Source organism: Phyllobates terribilis, unplaced genomic scaffold (assembly GCF_046119375.1).
Source record: "Phyllobates terribilis strain yellow unplaced genomic scaffold, ASM4611937v1 Scaffold_489__1_contigs__length_1346288, whole genome shotgun sequence".
Taxonomy (NCBI): domain Eukaryota; kingdom Metazoa; phylum Chordata; class Amphibia; order Anura; family Dendrobatidae; genus Phyllobates; species Phyllobates terribilis.
The window spans coordinates 191,420-210,910 of NW_027363249.1; the positions used below are offsets into that span (position 1 = coordinate 191,420).

The 19,491-nt window shown below is 47.6% G+C and overlaps 1 protein-coding gene across 3 annotated transcripts in view; it reads left to right on the forward strand.

Annotated features, from left to right (window-relative positions):
- The first annotated feature begins 8,338 nt into the window (after window positions 1-8,338).
- The window catches only part of LOC141230050 (uncharacterized), a 349,419-nt gene continuing 338,266 nt past the window's right edge, over window positions 8,339-19,491 (forward strand). For all 3 annotated transcript variants that reach the window (XM_073667542.1, XM_073667543.1, XM_073667541.1), the window contains exon 1: window positions 8,339-8,427. The gene's annotated coding sequence lies outside the window, so the exon portion shown is untranslated. The remainder of the gene's footprint in view (window positions 8,428-19,491) is intronic.

Here is a 19,491-nt window from a genome sequence, read left to right on the forward strand (position 1 = left end):
GAGGGCATCTACGGCATGGGGATTTTCTGCCGGATTTAGGGAGCAAAATCTCTGCACCTTTCTGTTTGCCCTTGTGGCGAACAGGTCTATGTCTGGCTGTCCCCATAACTGGACAATCTGATGGAAGACCTCCGGGTTCAACCCCCACTCCCCCTGTCTTAGGGTATGGCGGCTTAGAAAATCTGCTTTCACGTTTTCTATCCCCTTTATGTGAAGGGCGCTGAGGGATAGGAGGTTTTGCTCTGCTAGACCAAGGATCCTGTCTGCCACCACCATCAGAGGGCGTGACCTTGTCCCTCCTTGGTGATTCACATAGGCTACTGCGGTCCGGTTGTCGGACCTGACCTGGACATGGTGATTTTGGATGTGAGGGAGGAAGCCCCTGAGGGATCTTTCTACTGCCCAAAGCTCCTTTAAGTTTGAGGATGATCCCCTCTCGTGGTAAGCCCAGTGACCCTGTATTGAGAGTTCTGCCAGATGACCCCCCCATCCGGAACTGCTTGCGTCGGTCGTAACTACCCGATCTATCGATCTGGACCATTGAACGCCTGTGGTCAGATTTCCCCTGACTGTCCACCACGAAAGAGAATCTACTACTTCTGGGGAGAGAGAGAGCCTGCCTTCTAAACGCCCGTTGCAGGACCTCTGTGCTGCCAGGACCTCCCACTGAAGCCGCCTCATATGCCCCTGGGCCCACATTACTGCTGGGAGACAGGCCGTCATAGAACCCAGGAGGGACATTGCCTCTCTCAGAGACATCTCTGGAGCTTGAATGGACTTTGAGACTAATGCAATTAACCTGCAGATTTTGTCCTCTGGGAGGAAGCAGGTTTGACGACGAGAGTCTAGGATTAGACCCAGAAAGGTCTGAGTCCTGGAGGGGGTTAGTCTTGATTTTTGGAAATTTACTAACCACCCCAGCTGATGCAACACTTCCGTGACCACTAGGAGCTGACCGGAGCAGTGGGCTTCTGTTTTCCCTATTATCAAGAAGTCGTCTAAATATGGCATGATCACTACATTCTTGATCCGTAGGAAGGCTGTCACTTCTGCTATTAGTTTCGTAAATATTCTCGGGGCAATGGAGAGGCCAAAGGGTAGGGCAGCAAACTGAAAATCCATAAAGCAGTTGCGATGTAAGAGCTTCACTGCCGAGCTTACTGACTCCATCTTGAAAGTCTGGTTTTCTACTACTTGGTTCAGACTCCTGAGGTTGATGATGGTCCTTAAGGACCCGTTTGGTTTTTTTATCATGAATAGTGGGGAATAGAACCCCCTCCCTCTCTGTGTTGCTGGTACTTCGAGAAGAACCTGCTTTCCTACTAACTCTAACACTTCTGTTTCCAGGGCTAATTGTTCTTCCTGGACCTTCCGTAGGGGGGTAACCACAAAGGTCCGCCAGGGGGTCTGGCTGAACCGGATCTTCAGGCCCCCACTGATAATTTTCAGAATCCATGGGTTTGTTGTTATCGCGTCCCAAGCTGGAAAAAAGTGGGAAAGCCTTCCACCCACTTCCAGCCTGGCGTCATTGGGAGGATCTCTTCGAACTCGAGGATGGTCCTCCAAACATGTAGCCCGATTCTTTTTTGGACTTGGTTTCCCATTTCTTTTTGTCTCCCGGAGGACGACCCCGGTTAAATTTTCTCCTCCGAAAACTAAATCTTCTTGGTTCCCCCGAAAATCCCAGGAACCCTTTGGTTTTATCGCCTGCTTTTTCTAACAGGTCTTCTAACTTTTGGTCAAACAGGAGTCTACCGTCACACGGGAGGGAGCACAGTTTCTGTTTCGAAGGTAGGTCGCCTGGGCAACCCTTGAGCCACAAGGCCCGCCTGGCTGCGTTGGATAGTCCCGCTGCCCTAGCTGACAGTCTGACCGAGTCAGCTGAAGAGTCGGCCAGGAAGGCCGATGCTGTTTGTATTAAAGGTAGATCTGCAAGTATTGCCTGTCTGGAGACCTTTTTATCTTTAAGCTGGTCTTCCAGCTGTTGGAGCCACACCATCAAGGACCTCGCCACACAGGTGCTAGCCACTGCTGGTTTTAGGCCACCTGCTGCCGCCTCCCACGTGTGGCGCAGGAAGGAGTCAGCTCTTTTATCCAGGGCATCTTTTAGGACGCCAGAGTCCTCCAAGGGCAGGGAAGATCTCTTCGATGACCTTGCCACAGTCCCGTCCACCTTGGGGATCTTATCCCAAGGTTCCGCATCCTTCTCTTCGAAGGGGTACCTTCTTTTGGAGAAGGAGGGTAAAGCCCCTGATCTCTCAGGTCTCCTCCACTCCCGGTCAATGAGGCCCTGAATCTTACTGTTCACCGGAAATGAGCGTCTCTTCTTCTCTCCCAAGCCCGCAAACATTATGTCCTCCCGGGATTTAGATGCTCTCTCTTCCTCCAGACCCATGGTTGATCTTACTGCCCTAACCAGTCTGTCTGTATTCTCAATGGGGAAGCAGGGTCTACCGCCCCCCGATGAGGAAGAGGACGATGAATCCCACTGCTCCTCGGACTGGGAGGAATCAGAGACGGAGGAAACCGCTCTACGGGGCCTTTTCTTCCCTCTAAGGAACCCCTTCAGGGACCCCTGAACTTCTGCATGTACTATGGACTTTAAATTTGCAGCAAAATCCCGGGAATTCTCAGCTATGGTTTTGGTCACACAGCCTGGCAAAGTGGTTTCTGCCACTCTACTGAGAGAGAAGCTTGGCAAAGGGCACACATCCTATGCTTTTGCTTGGCACTACTCTTCTTAGGCTCCTAAAAAAAGGAAGCACATAAGAGACTTCCCGTTACTAACCAGTGACCTTCACAAAGCTCACTCACCCTCGGAGGTCACAAACGGGTACCGTATTCGGAGGCTGTCGCGGAACCGATGATTCCATTCTGGATGGTCCCGAGGCACTCGAAGCCTTACTCCTGCGGCTGCCACTACGATTACTCGAGCGGCTGTCTGTATACGATGCATCCCTCTGCTTCTGTTGCTGAGGTGGGGGGGTAAGCTGCTGCTCCTGGCTATCTGGATCAGCCATGTCTCAGAAGCGCACCACGCTTCAAGGATAGCTCCCCCCCCCCTTAAATATAGGGCCATCCAGCCTCCTCCGGTCTGTGGGCCCTCCCCCTTCCTCAGGCCGGAGCTCCGTTGAAAAAAAAAAAAAAAAACCAGCCTGGGACGCTCCGATGGGCGCCGCCATCTTGGATCGGCGCCGCCTCCTGACGTCACCCAGCGCGCCGCGTGCCCTGCGCCGTGACGTCAGGCGCGTCACACCCGGAAGCGTTCCACACTGCAGGGGGAGGACGGCGCCGCGGTCTCCGGGAGGACAGAGCCTGCCTCACCGCGTGCGCCCCGCTCGGCGCAGAGACCCCAGGGGAAGCTGCGGACGGCGCTTCTGGGATACTGAACCCGGTGCACAGGCCAGTGCCCGCTCTTCCACACCGGGACAGCCCCAGGTAAGTCTTCTTTCCAGACAGGTTCCCCATCAAGGACAGGAAACCAACTGAAGCGAGGGAGAGGTGCCGCCCTTTTATTTCAGACGGTTTCCTGTCCTTGGTGGGGCGGATCCTCTCTCAAGGTGTGCTGTCATGGGGGAGGGGAAAAAGTGTCATCCTAGTAAGTAGGAATTTATCCTGTGGATCTTGTTTATTTAAGGCTGTGTTTGGTCTATACCCCCAATCTTCACCAGTGTTCCACCCTACCGCCCTCCATGAACTACAAGTTTGTCCCCATCCATCTCCTGTAACACATATATATTGTTGCCCTGATCTCAGCTGTGCCGGTTGACTCATTGCGGAGGGTGAGGAAACCCATTGATTATCACACTGTACTACATCGCAATAATCAAATTTGAAAGAAGCAACGTGTGCTGTGGTGTTGTAGCAGAACGTGATCACCCCCCTTGCTTGGGTGATTGCAACCTGTTGTGCTCCTACATATGAGTATAGAATGGCACAACACACAAAGTAAAGGATATGCAACATTATGTAGAAGGTTCTGATGGAGGCATGAACTTCTTACAGTGGGAGGCATGTATCCACGTCGGTCTTCCTTCAAGTTTGACTGAAGTAGCAGTGGTCAGGAGCACTTGATAGGGACCCTCAAATCTCAACTCCAGGGATGTCCTTCTGGTGAACTTCTTTACCAGCACGTAGTCACCAGGTTGGAAAGTGTGAGTACCTTCACTGAAATCTGGAATTGATGACAAAACTCGTGCATGTGTTACTGACAATTCTTTAGTGAGGGCAATGACATAATTTACAAGAGTATCACTTCCTAAGGCTAGCTGTTGTAGCGGAAGTGTTGCGAGGAGAGGTCGCTGCTTGAAGTAACTCGTGTGGACGTGCGGCTGAGTTGCCAGTGGAAGTGACAGTGGAAAGGGTCGGTGCTGGGGATGATCCAGGTGGGAGAATAGCTGGGCTCACGATGGGAGTGTTAGGTGAAAGGGTTGGTGGCCCACTGGACACCGTTGTGACAGGGAACACGGGTAAAGCCTGTTCACTTCCCAAAGGAGTATAGTACTGGCCAATAGTGATCATTACTGGGTAAAAAGGATCTGGTCTTGTGGTGTGTAGCATTGGCCTAGTATGTTCAGTACCAAAAGTCGTGTTTATATTCCTGGATTGTGCCTCACTCGATTTAGCCAGATCTACTATACATCAGTTACATGATGATATGGCTCAGTTTGTATAATCTGGGGCAACATTCCAAGATGGCCGCCGCCACATAACTCAAAACTCTGTCCTTCTTTTTCCTTTCCTCTTCTACCCAATTTTCTCTATACAAACTTTCAGAGACTCTTTCCCATGCCCTAGCAGTAGATTATCTTCTAGAGTACCTTTTCTTTCTTTTAATACACTCTTCCACTCCAGGGGTTGTAACCCCCCCCTTCAGGCATTCCACACAACTTCATAAGCTTTTTACATTGTTTTACATGACTTTTCCCTTCACGAGTCGCTACTAATGCACACGGGTCCAACTTGCCATCTGAATTTGGCTTAGTACCAATACGACAAAACTGCATTAATTTCTCCATCTTCTCTATATAGACCAAGATAAACACAAAACAAACAATAAGACGGGGGAGAATGACTCAAACCTAAGATTCTAAAGGAAAACTGAGTCTGCAGCACACACTTTCTGTCTCCGTCCAGCCTGTCTGATTTCCATATAAAAAAATAAAACACCTCGTATTAATCCAATTACCCGGCCCGAGGCCAGTCACTCACGCTAGGCTATGTGCCGAAACTCAATTTACTAATCCAATTACCAGGCCCCTTACCGAGTCACTCACTCTAGGCTACGTGCCGAAACTCAATTTACTAGGCTCCGGGCCGAGTCACTCACTCCAGGCTAAGTACCCCTACTTTCTCCACCAGAACTGAAGATCATATCACAGGCGACAAACGTGAACTGTACGACAGCCAATATCCTTTACTTCTCCAGACACCACTCAAAGACTCACTTGCTCCCTTTAAATATCAGTCAATCTCCCCTCAACACGACACATAACAGGCAGCAGGCAACTGAGCACGTGACGGTTCTTCCGCAGTTAAATGGCCAGCAGCGGAGAGACCCTTCTGCCGTGTTACAGATACCTCGAAAACCGGACACAGTCAGGCAATCTGCACAGGATACCCAGAGGAACATGGGAAACTACTACAGATTATAAAAATCAGCAGACTTACCGTGTTTGGTTATGGAGTTGATCAGTCTCCTGGCTCTGAGTATTCAGTGCGTCCTGCCGTTCCACTCGCCGGTCCTAAAGGTATAGGGCTTTCCCTCTGCTGGCCCCACGTTGGGCACCAAAAATGTTAGGGTGAACACTTTGGTATATTCACTAGTTGCCTGCTCCTGGCCTAATGGATATGATCAAGTGCATGCAAGAAAGAATAACATCAGACACACACACAGTCGGATGTAAGCCCTCCTTGATCAGCTATGGCACAGCTCCAAGTGTCCTTTATTCAACTCCAACATAGATTTATATAAACTCTGTATATGGGCTCGGTTAGCCCCAGAATGTGAGTAACTAGATGTATTGATTGGTTAGTCCAGGTGACGTGGTCTATGAGGTCATCAGGAGGCGTGATCCATTAGGTCATCAGGGGGCGTAGTCCATAAGGTTATCAGGGTGGGTTGGTCTATGTGGTCATCAGGGGGCGTGATCCATGCGATGTGTCGCTCTGTGGTTGGTTAGTCCTATAGAATGCAGCTTCCTCCCAGAACAGAGCATGATGTGATGAAACAGGAGATGGCAGCCATCTTTAGATCTAAACAAGCTTATGTAAGGTGAAATAATACACTTTGTGGGTCTTTTCTCTCAATCTCCTATGTCTTGAGGTTAATTAAGTATTTGAGCCTATGGCTCTCCTCAACACTAACACGCTGGGGGCCCGAATTCTCTCATTTGTGGCCCTAGCGTTTCTTGTAGAATAAATCTCTTTCTCATCCAGTCCTGTAGTAATGACTTTGTTATCAGGTTTTGTAGGAGGGTTCGTCTGACTCCATCTTATGTTATCAATATCTGTGCGAGAAACAAGAAATGTCCGAGCGCAGCTTTACCAAGTGTCCAGTGTCAGTTCTTCTACAGTCTGATAAAGAGCCGCGGTGTCTCCGACCGAACCTAGGGAGTATAAAGCTGTATACAGCGTACATACCCGGCTCCGTACACACGCAGCTCCGCTCCATACACCTCGTATATATACGGCTCCACTCCATACACACGGCTCCGCTCTGTACACATCGTACACACATGGCTCCGTACATACATGGCTCTGTACACACACGGCTCCGTACACCTCGTACACACTCCTCTCTGCTCCGTACACTTCATACACATGCGGCTCCGCTCCCTACACACGCGGCTCCGCTCCGTACACCTCGTACACACGCGGCTCTGCTCCGTACACCTCGTACACACGTGTCGCCACACCGTACACCTCGTACACACAAGACTCCGCTCCTTAAATCCTCGTACACAAACTTGTTCCACTCCCTACATCTCGTACACGCACGTCTCTGCTCCGTACACCTCGTACACACACGGCTCCGCTCCGTACACCTCGTACACACGCGGCTCTGCTCCGTACACCTCCTACACACGCGGCTCCGCTCCGTACGCCTGGTACACACACAGCTCCACTCCGTACACCTCGTACACACGCGGCTCCGCTCCGTACACCTCGTACACACGCGGCTCCGCTCCGTACACCTCGTACACACGCGGCTCCGCTCCGTAAATCCTCGTACACACACTTGTTCCGCTCCCTACACCTCGTACACACACGTCTCTGCTCCGTACACCTCGTACACACGCGGCTCTGCTCCGTACACCTCGTACACACACGGCTCCGCTCCGTACACCTAGTACACACACGGCTCCGCTCCGCACACCTCGTACACACGCGGCTCCGCTCCGTACATCTCGTACACACGCGGCTCCGCTCCGTACACCTCGTACACACGCGGCTCCGCTCCGTACACCTCGTACACACGCGGCTCCGCTCCGTACACCTCGTACACACACGGCTCCGCTCCGTACACCTAGTACACTCACGGCTCTGCTCCGTACACCTCGTACACACGCGGCTCCGCTCTGTACACCTCGTACGCACGCGGCTCCGCTCTGTACACCTCGTACGCACGCGGCTCCGCTCCGTACACCTCGTACGCACACGGCTCCGCTCCGTACACCTAGTACACACACGGCTCTGCTCCGTACACCTCGTACACACACGGCTCCGCTCCGTACACCTCGTACACACGCGTCTCCGCTCCGTACACCTCGTACACACGCGGCTCTGCTCCATACACCTAGTACACACGCGGCTCCGCTCCGTACACCTTGTACACACGCGGCTCTGCTCTGTACACCTCGTACACACACAGCTCTGCTCCGTACACCTCGTACACAGGCGGCTCCGCTCCGTATACCTCGTACACGCAGCTCCATACACCTCGTACACGCGGCTCTGCTCCGTACACCTCGTACATGCGGCTCTGCTCCGTACACCTCGTACACACACATGGCACTGCTCCGTACATCTCGTATACACGCGGCTCTGCTCCGTACACCTCGTACACACGCGGCTCCGCTCCGTACACCTCGTACACGCGCGGCTCTGCTCCGTACACCTTGTACACACGCGGCTCCGCTCCGTACACCTCGTACACACGCGGCTCTGCTCCGTACACCTCGTACACACGCAGCTCTGCTCCGTACACTTCGTACACATGGCTCTGCTACATCCACACTGTAAACCCCTCCTGTCCCCACACATAAACTTCAGCTCATCCAGCACCATGACAACCCGCACAGCAGAGTCCTGCATCCACTGAGGCCCCTGATCATGTGACCCCTGACTCCTCCCCTCCTGTGACCTCATCACAGCTCCTGTGTGCACAGAGCAGCCATATATGTGGTGGCGGCTCTGCAGGTGGAGGTATGTGGAGACCCCATTACTGGGCGCAGGGGGCATAAACCCCTTCAGCACGGAGACTCTTTTGGGGTCTTGTGTTGCCCCTTTATAAGAATCATAAGGTTTTTGTTCTGTTTCCTGTAATAGATACATACGACCCAACTATGGAGACAGGAAGGGAGGAAACGTATTGTTCTCATAGTACAGGGCCCCTTTACTGGCCCACAGTGTAATGCCCCCATTATGCCCCTTATGCAGGATGTATGATGCCCCCACACAGTGTAATGCCCCCATTATGCCCCTTATGCAGTATGTATGATGCCCCCAAACAGTGTAATCCCCCATTATGCCCCTTATGCAGGATGTATGATGCCCGCACACGGTGTAATGCCCCATTATACCCCTTATGCAGTACGTATGATGCCCCCACACAGTGCAATGCTCCTATTATGCCCCTTATGCAGTATGTATAATGCGCCCACAGTACCGCCTGAGGTTTTACAGTTGGAATAATCCCTCGGGAAAATGGTTTTCCCTTTGGCTGCTCCCCTACATGTAGACCCTCGAGCATGTATACATCCATGTAGGGGAGCAGGCCTTACTAGATATCGAGGCTTTGTACAGTAATATACCGCATGAGGATGATATCAGAGGAGTAAGACATTTCTTGAAATCGAGATCAGTAGAGTATAGCAGACATAATGACTTCATGGAGGATCTTCTAAAATTCACTCACTCTTACTCATAACTTCTTTCTTTTTGACAGGAAGTACTTCCACCAGCTCAGGGGTACTGCGATGGGGATCCCCTGTGCCCCCTCATATGCTAATCTATTCCTGGGCTGGTGGGAGGAATCCACAATATTCAGGGATGATCATAAGTGGTGGCATCCACATATTGGGGTATGGTATAGATATATAGACAACACTTTTATCAACTGGTCAGGGACGAGTGAACAATTTTTTGAATTTGTCAGGGAACTCAACATCAATAGAGTGGGCCTGAGTTTATTAAAACCAGTTGCCTTTCCTGGATGTACCAATCAAGAAAGAATGAGATGGGACCCTAGGGACATTCATATACTATAAACATTCAAGCATTAATAAACTATTGAAGTGGGATAGCCACCACCCCATCCCCCTAAAAAAGGAATACCCAAAGGCCAATTTTTAGGGTTGAGAAGGAACTGTTCAAGTGTCACAGATTTTAATATACAGGCAATAGACATGAACACCAGATTCAGCGAAGAAGGTACCTACAGTACATTTTGTATTCCACACAATCAATTGCTGAAAATCGGGAAAGACAGACACTCCTCCATACCTAACCAAGAGACCAAGAAAAGATGGGATAACACGAGTATTAGGAATTTATGACAATCAGAGCGACTGTATCTTTAATATCCCCAGAAAACATTGGGGTATGCTTGGGGCTGACCCAGATCTGAGGGTGTTCTGGGATCGTCTCCCACAATAACTTTTAGAAAGTGTCGGTCAATTAGGGACTGTTTAGTGCATAGAGTCTATAAAAAACCGGCTTCCTAGGGGACTTGGCTAGATAGAAGAGTCTGTGGTTTCTTTAGATGTGGAGAAAGTTGTACATGTAATTGGATGAGACCATGTAAATCTTTCTCAAGTTCCTCCACGGACTTTTATTTATGGCTACATGCACCTGCCCCCTACATTATATAGGCAAGACCAAGAGATAGTCTAGGAAGAGAGTGGGGGAGCATTTGGGCAATATATACCATGACTGTGACACCCCATTAGTGAGACACATGAACAGTGTACATTGAGGTGAAACCTGAGACTTTATGTCTCCTTATTCTGAGACATTATTCACCCTGACCAGGCGGGCTTTATGCCCAAAAGAGAAGCAAGGGACAACACCACCAAGGCCTTGAATCTTATTTATAGGGCCAAATTGGATGGCACCCCTTTGATGCTCTTATCCACAGATGCCGAAAGGGTCTTTGACCGGGTCAACTGGGTGTTCATGTAGGAGGTGTTGAAATCTATCGGGTTGCAGATCTCCCTTCAGCCCCCTAATCTTTATCTTCACTTCCTTTGGTGTATCCGGTCTAACCCAGACATTATGGGTCTAAAGATTCAAAATATCTCTTACAAAATTGCAGCCTATGCGGATGACCTATGATTCTTCATAACTAACCTGATTGTATCTCTCTCTAGCTTGATGTTGGAATTTAAAAATATGCATTTTTGTCTAATTTTAAAATCAACTTAACTAAGTCAGAGGCTTTTGAATATAAATCTCCCTTTGAAATTAATTTCCTCATTAAAGAATTCAATCAAATTTCGTTGGTCATCTCAGTCCCTGAAGTATTTAGACATTCTCCTCTCTGCTGATATTAATTCCATCTTCAAACTTAATTTCTTACCATTGCTCCAGAACACTAAAGTTAATTGTTCAAAATGATCTTAACTTTACTTTGTTTGGCAGATGTGAAATTCTTAAAATGAATATCCTCCCTCACATATTATATCTCTTTCAAACTCTTCCCATTAAAATCCCTAGCTCTTTTTTAAATCTATCGTGTCCTTGCAAATAGGTTTCATATGGGCTAACAAACCAGCTAGACTCCAGCGATCCCTTCTATGTAGACCAAAAAGTCGGGGAGGCTTGGGCCTTCCGGATGTAAAAACATACTATTTATCTGCTCTTATGTCTAGAGTTATAGATTGGTGTAAGCATGCCTCGGCGAAGCCATGGGTACAAATAGAACAAAGCTTTTCAGAGGCCACTTTAGCTTCTCTCCACTGGGTACCTTTCTTTTCACAATCTTCACTGAAATCTCATCCCACAATTATTGCTACACTCTACTGCTGCTCCAGACCAGAGATACGCAAACTTCTCCTTCCCATTCCATCTCCTTTATCGCCTACTATCGGCTCACCGGACTTCTCCACTGGTTTGTCAGATCCTGTTTTTAGACTTTGTATTTCTCAGGGAAGGTTTAGGGCTTTCCAGATTGGCGTAGATAATGATTGGCCTTCTTTAGAGGCACTTCAAGCGATTACTGATCCCTTACAACTGGGCACATGGCATTCTCTCCAACTGCGTCACTTTGTTCACTCCCTTCCAAATTACGCTCAATATACACGAACCCCTTCTGCGTTTGTTAATCTTTGCATGGGTAAGGGGGTGATTCGTCATGCACTTTTCTCCATACACTCAATGCTAACTAACGCAATGGATCAGCTTCCTCCCAGATTTTTAACACAATGGGAAGAGGACTTGGGTATCACTCTCTCCATGGAACAAAGGGAAAAGGTGCTGTCCTTAGCGCATAAATCTTCCATAAGTTCTCGGCTTCCGGAAGCAAATTTCAAACTCCTTTGAAGGTGGTACAGGGTCCCGGATAAGTTGAACAAAATGTTCCCCTCTATTGACCTAAAGTGTTGGAGATGTGGATCAGACGAGAGAGATTTCCTTCATATCTTTTGGTCTTGTCCGGTTTTACAACTGTTCTGGACTAAAGTGAAAAGCATTATCAGGTCGATTACAGGCATTTCATCTGAAATGGGTCCTGAATAGGGTTGAGCGAGTATGTTCTGTCCGAGTATGCTCGGGCCGAGCTCTGAGTATTTATAGCTGCTCGGTGATGAGGTTAAATCGCTCCCGTGTGCATGATTTGCAACTGTTTGACAGCTTTATTACATGTGAGGAATGTGTAAGAAATAGACATTCTTTGTGGTGCCCTGCTGCGCACGGGTGCCACAGAACCCAGTAGAGTGCATGGATGGACTTCTCCACAAGAGGCCCTCACACATTAACACACCTCCACCCTACCACCTCACACCACCAGAGGGAGCCTGTTAGGGATATATATATGGAGGGTGGAGCCAGGCAGTTGAGTGCAGTGTTTAGTCTGAGAGTGTGCTGACGCTAGGAGATCAGTGAAGAGGCAGCACGCAGGCTGCTGTGCTTAGGCGAGCCAAGGCCTACAGCACGAGTTGAAGCCTAGTGAGGGCCCTGAGGGTGGCCGACGGTAAGGAGGAAAGGAGAGAGGAGTCGAGGGGGCAGAGGAGTGTACCAGGCTCATCCCAAACTATACACCGGACACCGGGTCCGTGCCTACGGGGCCCCTTTATACCCAGTAGGGACCACCGGATACCTGGAGGACTACAAGTCCCAGGTCGACCAACGCTGACTATTGTACCAGGGCTAGGAATCACGGAGGCCCCAGCGTCCAGGGAGAGTGATCTCCAAGAGAAGGCCCTACCACCAGGTCAGCAGGTGCAAGAGAGAGAGACAGTAATTAAGCCAGGCCTAGCTCCAGGCAGGTCAGAAGCTTAGCAAGTGGAAGTAATGGATCAGGGGGCCCTGTACCCACTCACTGGTGAGAGTCCAGAAGTGCACCCTGCCTACCGAGTACCCTGGACCATACCTGCATCTACATCAGTAAAGGTACTGAAGCGAACCCCCGTGTGAGTGTCCGTCATTTCTTCCTGAACCGCCCTGGCCGTCTCTCCCCTGTACCACCATCCATTACCCCATGCTGCCCTGAGGCCCGCTCCACCTGTGGGGAGCCGTTCCATCACAAGCTGCCCTACCATCTGCCTCAGAGGACTGCTCCGCAGCGGCGGCTCCCTTTAGCCGCATTCCACAGGTGGCGTCACGAACACTTTACAAATCCCCTATAAATAATTCCCCTTTTGGGTGACCGCCCTGGGCCACTGACCGGGCCAGCCACCGTGATATCCAACCCCACCGGCATCCATAGAGGCCCGGCTGCCGAGTACCCCACGGCCCTGGGGGCGCATCATCCTCACATGTAATAAAGCTGTCAAACAGTAGCAAATCATGCACACGGGAGCGATTTAACCTTATCACTGAGCAGCTATAAATACTCGGAGCTCGGCCCGAGCATACTCGGCGAAAGGGTTAATAGAACATACTCGCTCAACACTAGTCCTGAACTATTCCTTCTACAGCTCGGTGAGACTTCTATTTCCTCCTACAAACGTTCCCTATTAAGATTTTTGGTGAAGGCTGCCAGAGCTTGTATTCCGTTGTTATGGAAGAAAGTTAATCCACCTAGCCTGTCCCTCTGGATTTCTAAGGTCAATGATTTAATGTACATGGAGGATTTGACGGCTTCTCTCTACAATAGATATGAGGTCTTCTATAAAACGTGGTTCTATTGGATTTAATTGAAGCAATGTAATGAATGAATATGGAAGCCTTGTGCAGCTCGACTCTCAGACATGATTGCCATTGGGGGATTTTTGTTCAAACGGTTGTCCTAGACTGGGGTGTGATTTTTTCCTCTTTTTTTTTTTTTTTCCCTTCTCCCCACTCCCCTTCCCAATCCCCCTCCCCCTGTCTACTTTTCTCTTTTAGTCCCTTCCTTTTTTGCCTGAATTTCTTCTTTTCTCTCTGCTCTTCTTCTCCTTCCTGTATTAATATGAAAAATTTGGACGAAACTAAAGTCACAATGTGGATTCTTGATTACATTACAGATGTTTATTATATTATATATACAGTACAGACCAAAAGTTTGAACACACCTTCTCATTTAAAGATTTTTCTGTATTTTCATGACTATGAAAATTGAACATTCACACTGAAGGCATCAAAACTATGAATTAACACATGTGGAATTATATACTTGACAAAAAAATGTGAAACAACTGAAAATATGTCTTATATTCTAGTTTCTTCAAAGTAGCCACCTTTTGCTTTGATAACTGCTTTGCATACTCTTAGCATTCTCTTGATGAGCTTCAAGAGGTAGTCACCGGAAATGGTCTTTCAACGATCTTGAAGGAGCTCCCAGAGATGCTTAGCACTTGTTGGCCCTTTTGCCTTCACTCTGCGGTCCAGTTCACCCCAAACCATCTCGATTGGGTTCAGGTCTGGTGACTGTGGAGGCCAGGTCATCTAGCGCAGCACCCCATCACTCCCTTCTTGGTCAAATAGCCCTTACACAGCCTGGAGGTGTGTTTGGGGTCATTGTCCTGTTGAAAAATAAATGATGGTCCAACTAAACGCAAACCGGATGGAATAGCATGCCGCTGCAAGATGCTGTGGTAGCCATGCTGGTTCAGTATGCCTTCAGTTTTGAATAAATCCCCAACAGTGTCACCAGCAAAGCACCATCACACCTCCTCCTCCATGCTTCACGGTGGGAACCAGGCATGTAGAGTCCATCCGTTCACCTTTTCTGCGTCACACAAAGACACGGTGGTTGGAACCAAAGATCTCAAATTTGGACTTATCAGACCAAAGCACAGATGTCCACTGGTCAAATGTCCATTCCTTGTGTGCTTTAGCCCAAACAAGTCTCTTCTGCTTGTTGCCTGTCCTTAGCAGTGGTTTCCTAGCAGCTATTTTACCATGAAGGCCTGCTGCACAAAGTCTCCTCTTAACAGTTGTTGTAGAGATGTGTCTGCTGCTAGAACTCTGTGTGGCATTGACCTGGTCTCTAATCTGAGCTGCTGTTAACCTGCGATTTCTGAGGCTGGTGACTCGGATAAACTTATCCTCAGAAGCAGAGGTGACTCTTGGTCTTCCTTTCCTGGGGCGGTCCTCATGTGAGCCAGTTTATTTGTAGCGCTTGATGGTTTTTGCAACTGCACTTGGGGACACTTTCAAAGTTTTACCAATTTTTTGCACTGACTGACCTTCATTTCTTAAAGTAATGATGGCCACTCGTTTTTCTTTACTCAGCTGCTTTTTTCTTGCCATAATACAAATTCTAACAGTCTATTCAGTAGGACTATCAGCTGTGTATCCACCTGACTTCTGCACAACACAACTGATGGTCCCAACCCCATTTATAAGGCAAGAAATCCCACTTATTAAACCTGACAGGGCACACCTGTGAAGTGAAAACCATTTCCGGTGACTACCTCTTGAAGCTCATCAAGAGAATGCCAAGAGTATGCAAAGCAGTCATCAAAGCAAAAGGTGGCTACTTTGAAGAACCTAGAATATAAGACATATTTTCAGTTGTTTCACACTTTTTTGTTAAGTATATAATTCCACATGTGTTAATTCATAGTTTTGATGCCTTCAGTGTAAATGTGCAATTTTCATAGTCATGAAAATACAGAAAAATCTTTAAATGAGAAGGTGTGTCCAAACTTTTGGTCTGTACTGTATATATATTATACTCCTTTTTAACCCCTTAAGCCCCGCGGGTGGTTTGCACGTTAATGACCGGGCCAATTTTTACAATTCTGACCACTGTCACTTTATGAGGTAATTACTCTGGAACGCTTCAAGGGATCCCCCTGATTCTGAGATTGTTTTTTCGTGACATATTGTACTTCATGATTGTGGAAAAATTTCTTCGATATCACTTGCGTTTATTTGTGAAAAAAATGGAAATTTGGCGAAAATTTTGAAAATTTTGCAATTTTGAAAATTTGAATTTTTAAGCCCTGAAATCAGAGCGATATGTCACACAAAAGAGTTAATAAATAACATTTCCCACATGTCTACTTTACATCAGCACAATTTTGGAACCAAAATTTTTTTTTGTTAGGGAGCTATAAGGGTTAAAAGTTGACCAGCGATTTCTCATTTTTCCAACAAAATTTACAAAACCATTTTTTTAGGGACCACATCACATTTGAAGTCACTTTGAGAGGTCTTTATGACAGAAAATACCCAAAAGTGACATCATTCTAAAAACTGCACCCCTCATGGTGCTCAAAACCACATTCAAGAACTTTATTAACCCTTCAGGTGCTTCACAGGAATTTTTTGAATGTGGAAGAAAAAAATGAACATTTAACTTTTTTCACAAAAATGTTAGTTTAGACCCAATTTTTTTTATTTTCACAGGGGTAACAAGAAAAAATGGACCCCAAAATTTGTTGTGCAATTTCCCCTGGGCACGCAGATACCCAATATTTGGGGAAAAAATACTGTTTGGGCGCACGGCAGGGCTCGGAAGGGAAGGAGCGCCATTTGACTTTTTGATTGTAAAATTTGCTTGAATAATTAGCGGACGCCATGTTGTGTTTGGAGAGCCCATGTGTGCCCAAACTTTGGAGCTCCCCCACAAGTGACCCCATTTTGGAAACTAGACCCCCCAAGGCACCTTTCTAGATGCATAGTGAGCACTTGGAACCCCCAGGTGCTTCACAAATTGATTCGTAACAATGAAAAAGTGAAAAAAAAAAACACTTTTTCATTTGTATGAATCAATTTGTGAAGCACCTGAGGGTTCCAAGTGCTCACAATGCATCTAGATAGGTGCCTTGGGGGGTCTAGTTTCCAAAATGGGGTCACTTGTGGGGGAGCTCCAATGTTTGGGCACACAGCGGCTCTCCAAACGCAACATGGTGTCGCTAACAATTTGAGCCGATTTTCCGTTAAATTTGTTAGAGGACACCATGTTGCATTTAGAGAGTCCCTGTGTGCCCAAACATTGGAGCTCCCCCACAAGTGACCCCATTTTGGAAACTAGACCCCCCAAGGCACCTATCTAGATGCATAGTGAGCACTTGGAACCCCCAGGTGCTTCACAAATTGATTCGTAACAATGAAAAAGTGAAAAAAAAAACACTTTTTCATTTGTATGAATCAATTTGTGAAGCACCTGAGGGTTCCAAGTGCTCACTATGCATCTAGATAGGTGCCTTGGGTGGTCTAGTTTCCAAAATGGGGTCACTTGTGGGGGAGCTCCAATATTTGGGCACACAGCGGCTCTCTAAATGCAACATGGTGTCCGCTAACAAATTTAACGCAAAATTGTCTCAAATTGTTAGCGACACCATGTTGCGTTTGGAGAGCTGCTGTGTGCCCAAACATTGGAGCTCCCCCACAAGTGACCCCATTTTGGAAACTAGACCCCCCAAGGCACCTATCTAGATGCATAGTGAGCACTTGGAACCCCCAGATGCTTCACAAATTGATTCGTAATAATGAAAAAGTGAAAAAAAAAACACTTTTTCATTTTTACGAATCAATTTGTGAAGCACCTAGGGGTTCCAAGTGCTCACTATGCATCTAGATAGGTGCCTTGGGGGGTCTAGTTTCCAAAATGGGGTCACTTGTGGGGGAGCTCCAATGTTTGGGCACACAGGGACTCTCTAAATGCAACATGGTATCCGCTAACAAATTGAATGGAAAATCGGCTCAAATTGTTAGCGGACGCCACATTGCGTTTGGAGAGCCCCTCTGTGCCCAAACTTTGGAGCTCCCCCACAAGTGACCCCATTTTGGAAACTAGACCCCCCAAGGCACCTTTCTAGATGCATAGTGAGCACTTGGAACCCCCAGGTGCTTCACAAATTGATTCATAATAATGAAAAAGTGAAAAAAAAAACACTTTTTCATTTTTATGAATCAATTTGTGAAGCACCTGGGGTTCCAAGTGCTCACTATGCATCTAGATAGGTGCCTTGGGGGGTCTAGTTTCCAAAATGGGGTCACTTGTGGGGGAGCTCCAAAGTTTGGGCACACAGGGACTCTCCAAATGCAACATGATATCCGCTAACAATTTGAGCCGACAATTTGTTAGCGGATATCATGTTGCATTTGGAGAGTCCCTGTGTGCCCAAACATTGGAGCTCCCCCACAAGTGACCCCATTTTGGAAACTAGACCCCCCAAGGCACCTATCTAGATTCATAGTGAGCACTTGGAACCCCAGGTGCTTCACAAATTGATTCATAAAAATGAAAAAGTGTTTTTTTTTTCACTTTTTCATTTTTACGAATCAATTTGTGAAGCACCTGGGGGTTCCAAGTGCTCACTATGCATCTAGAAAGGTGCCTTGGGGGGTCTAGTTTCCAAAATGGGGTCACTTGTGGGGGAGCTCCAAAGTTTGGGCACAGAGGGGCTCTCCAAACGCAATGTGGTGTCCGCTAACAATTTGAGCCGATTTTCCATTCAATTTGTTAGCGGATACCATGTTGCATTTAGAGAGTCCCTGTGTGCCCAAACATTGGAGCTCCCCCACAAGTGACCCCATTTTGGAAACTATACCCCTCAAGGATTTTATTAAGGTGTATAGTGAACATTTTGAACCCAGAGGTACGGCACATTATTTGTTTACATTAGGTCATCATATTGAATAAGTTGTCATTATTCTTGAGCGCAAGTGCTCGCTACTTGAGTTTGCATCGGGTACTCAGGTATGCACCATGTACAGCGTGTGCTCGAGTGACATGCTCGAGTCCCTGCTCCGCATGTTTCACGGTTATTAGACACCCAAAAAAAAACATGCGAGGATCGCTCGTGCATGGCAGGCAATCCCCGTAAAGTTTTTTGGCCGTGAAGCATATGGGGCAGAGACTCGAGCATGTCACTCAAATACCCACGATACTCAATGCATACCAGAGCACCCGATGCAAACTCAAGTAGCGAGCACTTGCTCTCAACACTAGTCGCCATATCGTCATCTTTTTTTCTTACTTTTGAAAAAAATCCCAACCCCAGCCCTAACCCTAGCACAACCCTAGCCCCAGCACAACCCTAGCCCCAGCACAACCCTAGCCCCAGCACAACCCTAGCCCTAGCACAACCCTAGCCCCAAACCCAGCCCTAACCCTAGCCCAATCCTAACCCAAGAGTTTATTTTTGACGCCGTTCCTTGTGCGGTATAAGTGATTAGACGACTTTATTCTTCGGGTCGGTGTGATTACAGCAATGCCAGAATCATATGGGGTTTTTATGACTGACAGCTGTCACACACTAAAAGACGCATTTTTTGTAAAATCTAGTTTTTGCATCGCCATATTTTGAGAGCTATAATTTTTCCAGATTTTGGCAGACAGTCATGTGACGGCTCGTTTTTTGCGGGATGACTTGACGTTGTTATTGGTGCCATTTTCAGGCACGTGACATTTTTTGATCGCTTTCTATTCCGATTTTTGGGAGGCAGAATAAACAAAAACCAACAATTCAGGAATTGTTTTTTTTTTTTTTTTTTTTATTCTGTTCCGCGTGTGGTAAAATTGATGAGGCAGCTTTACTCTTCGGGTCAGTATGTTTACAGCGGTACCACATTTGTATCATTTTTCTATGTTTTGGCGCTTATACACAATAAAAGCTATTTTATAGAAAAAAATATTTTTTAGTATCGCTTTATTCTGAGAGCTATAACTTT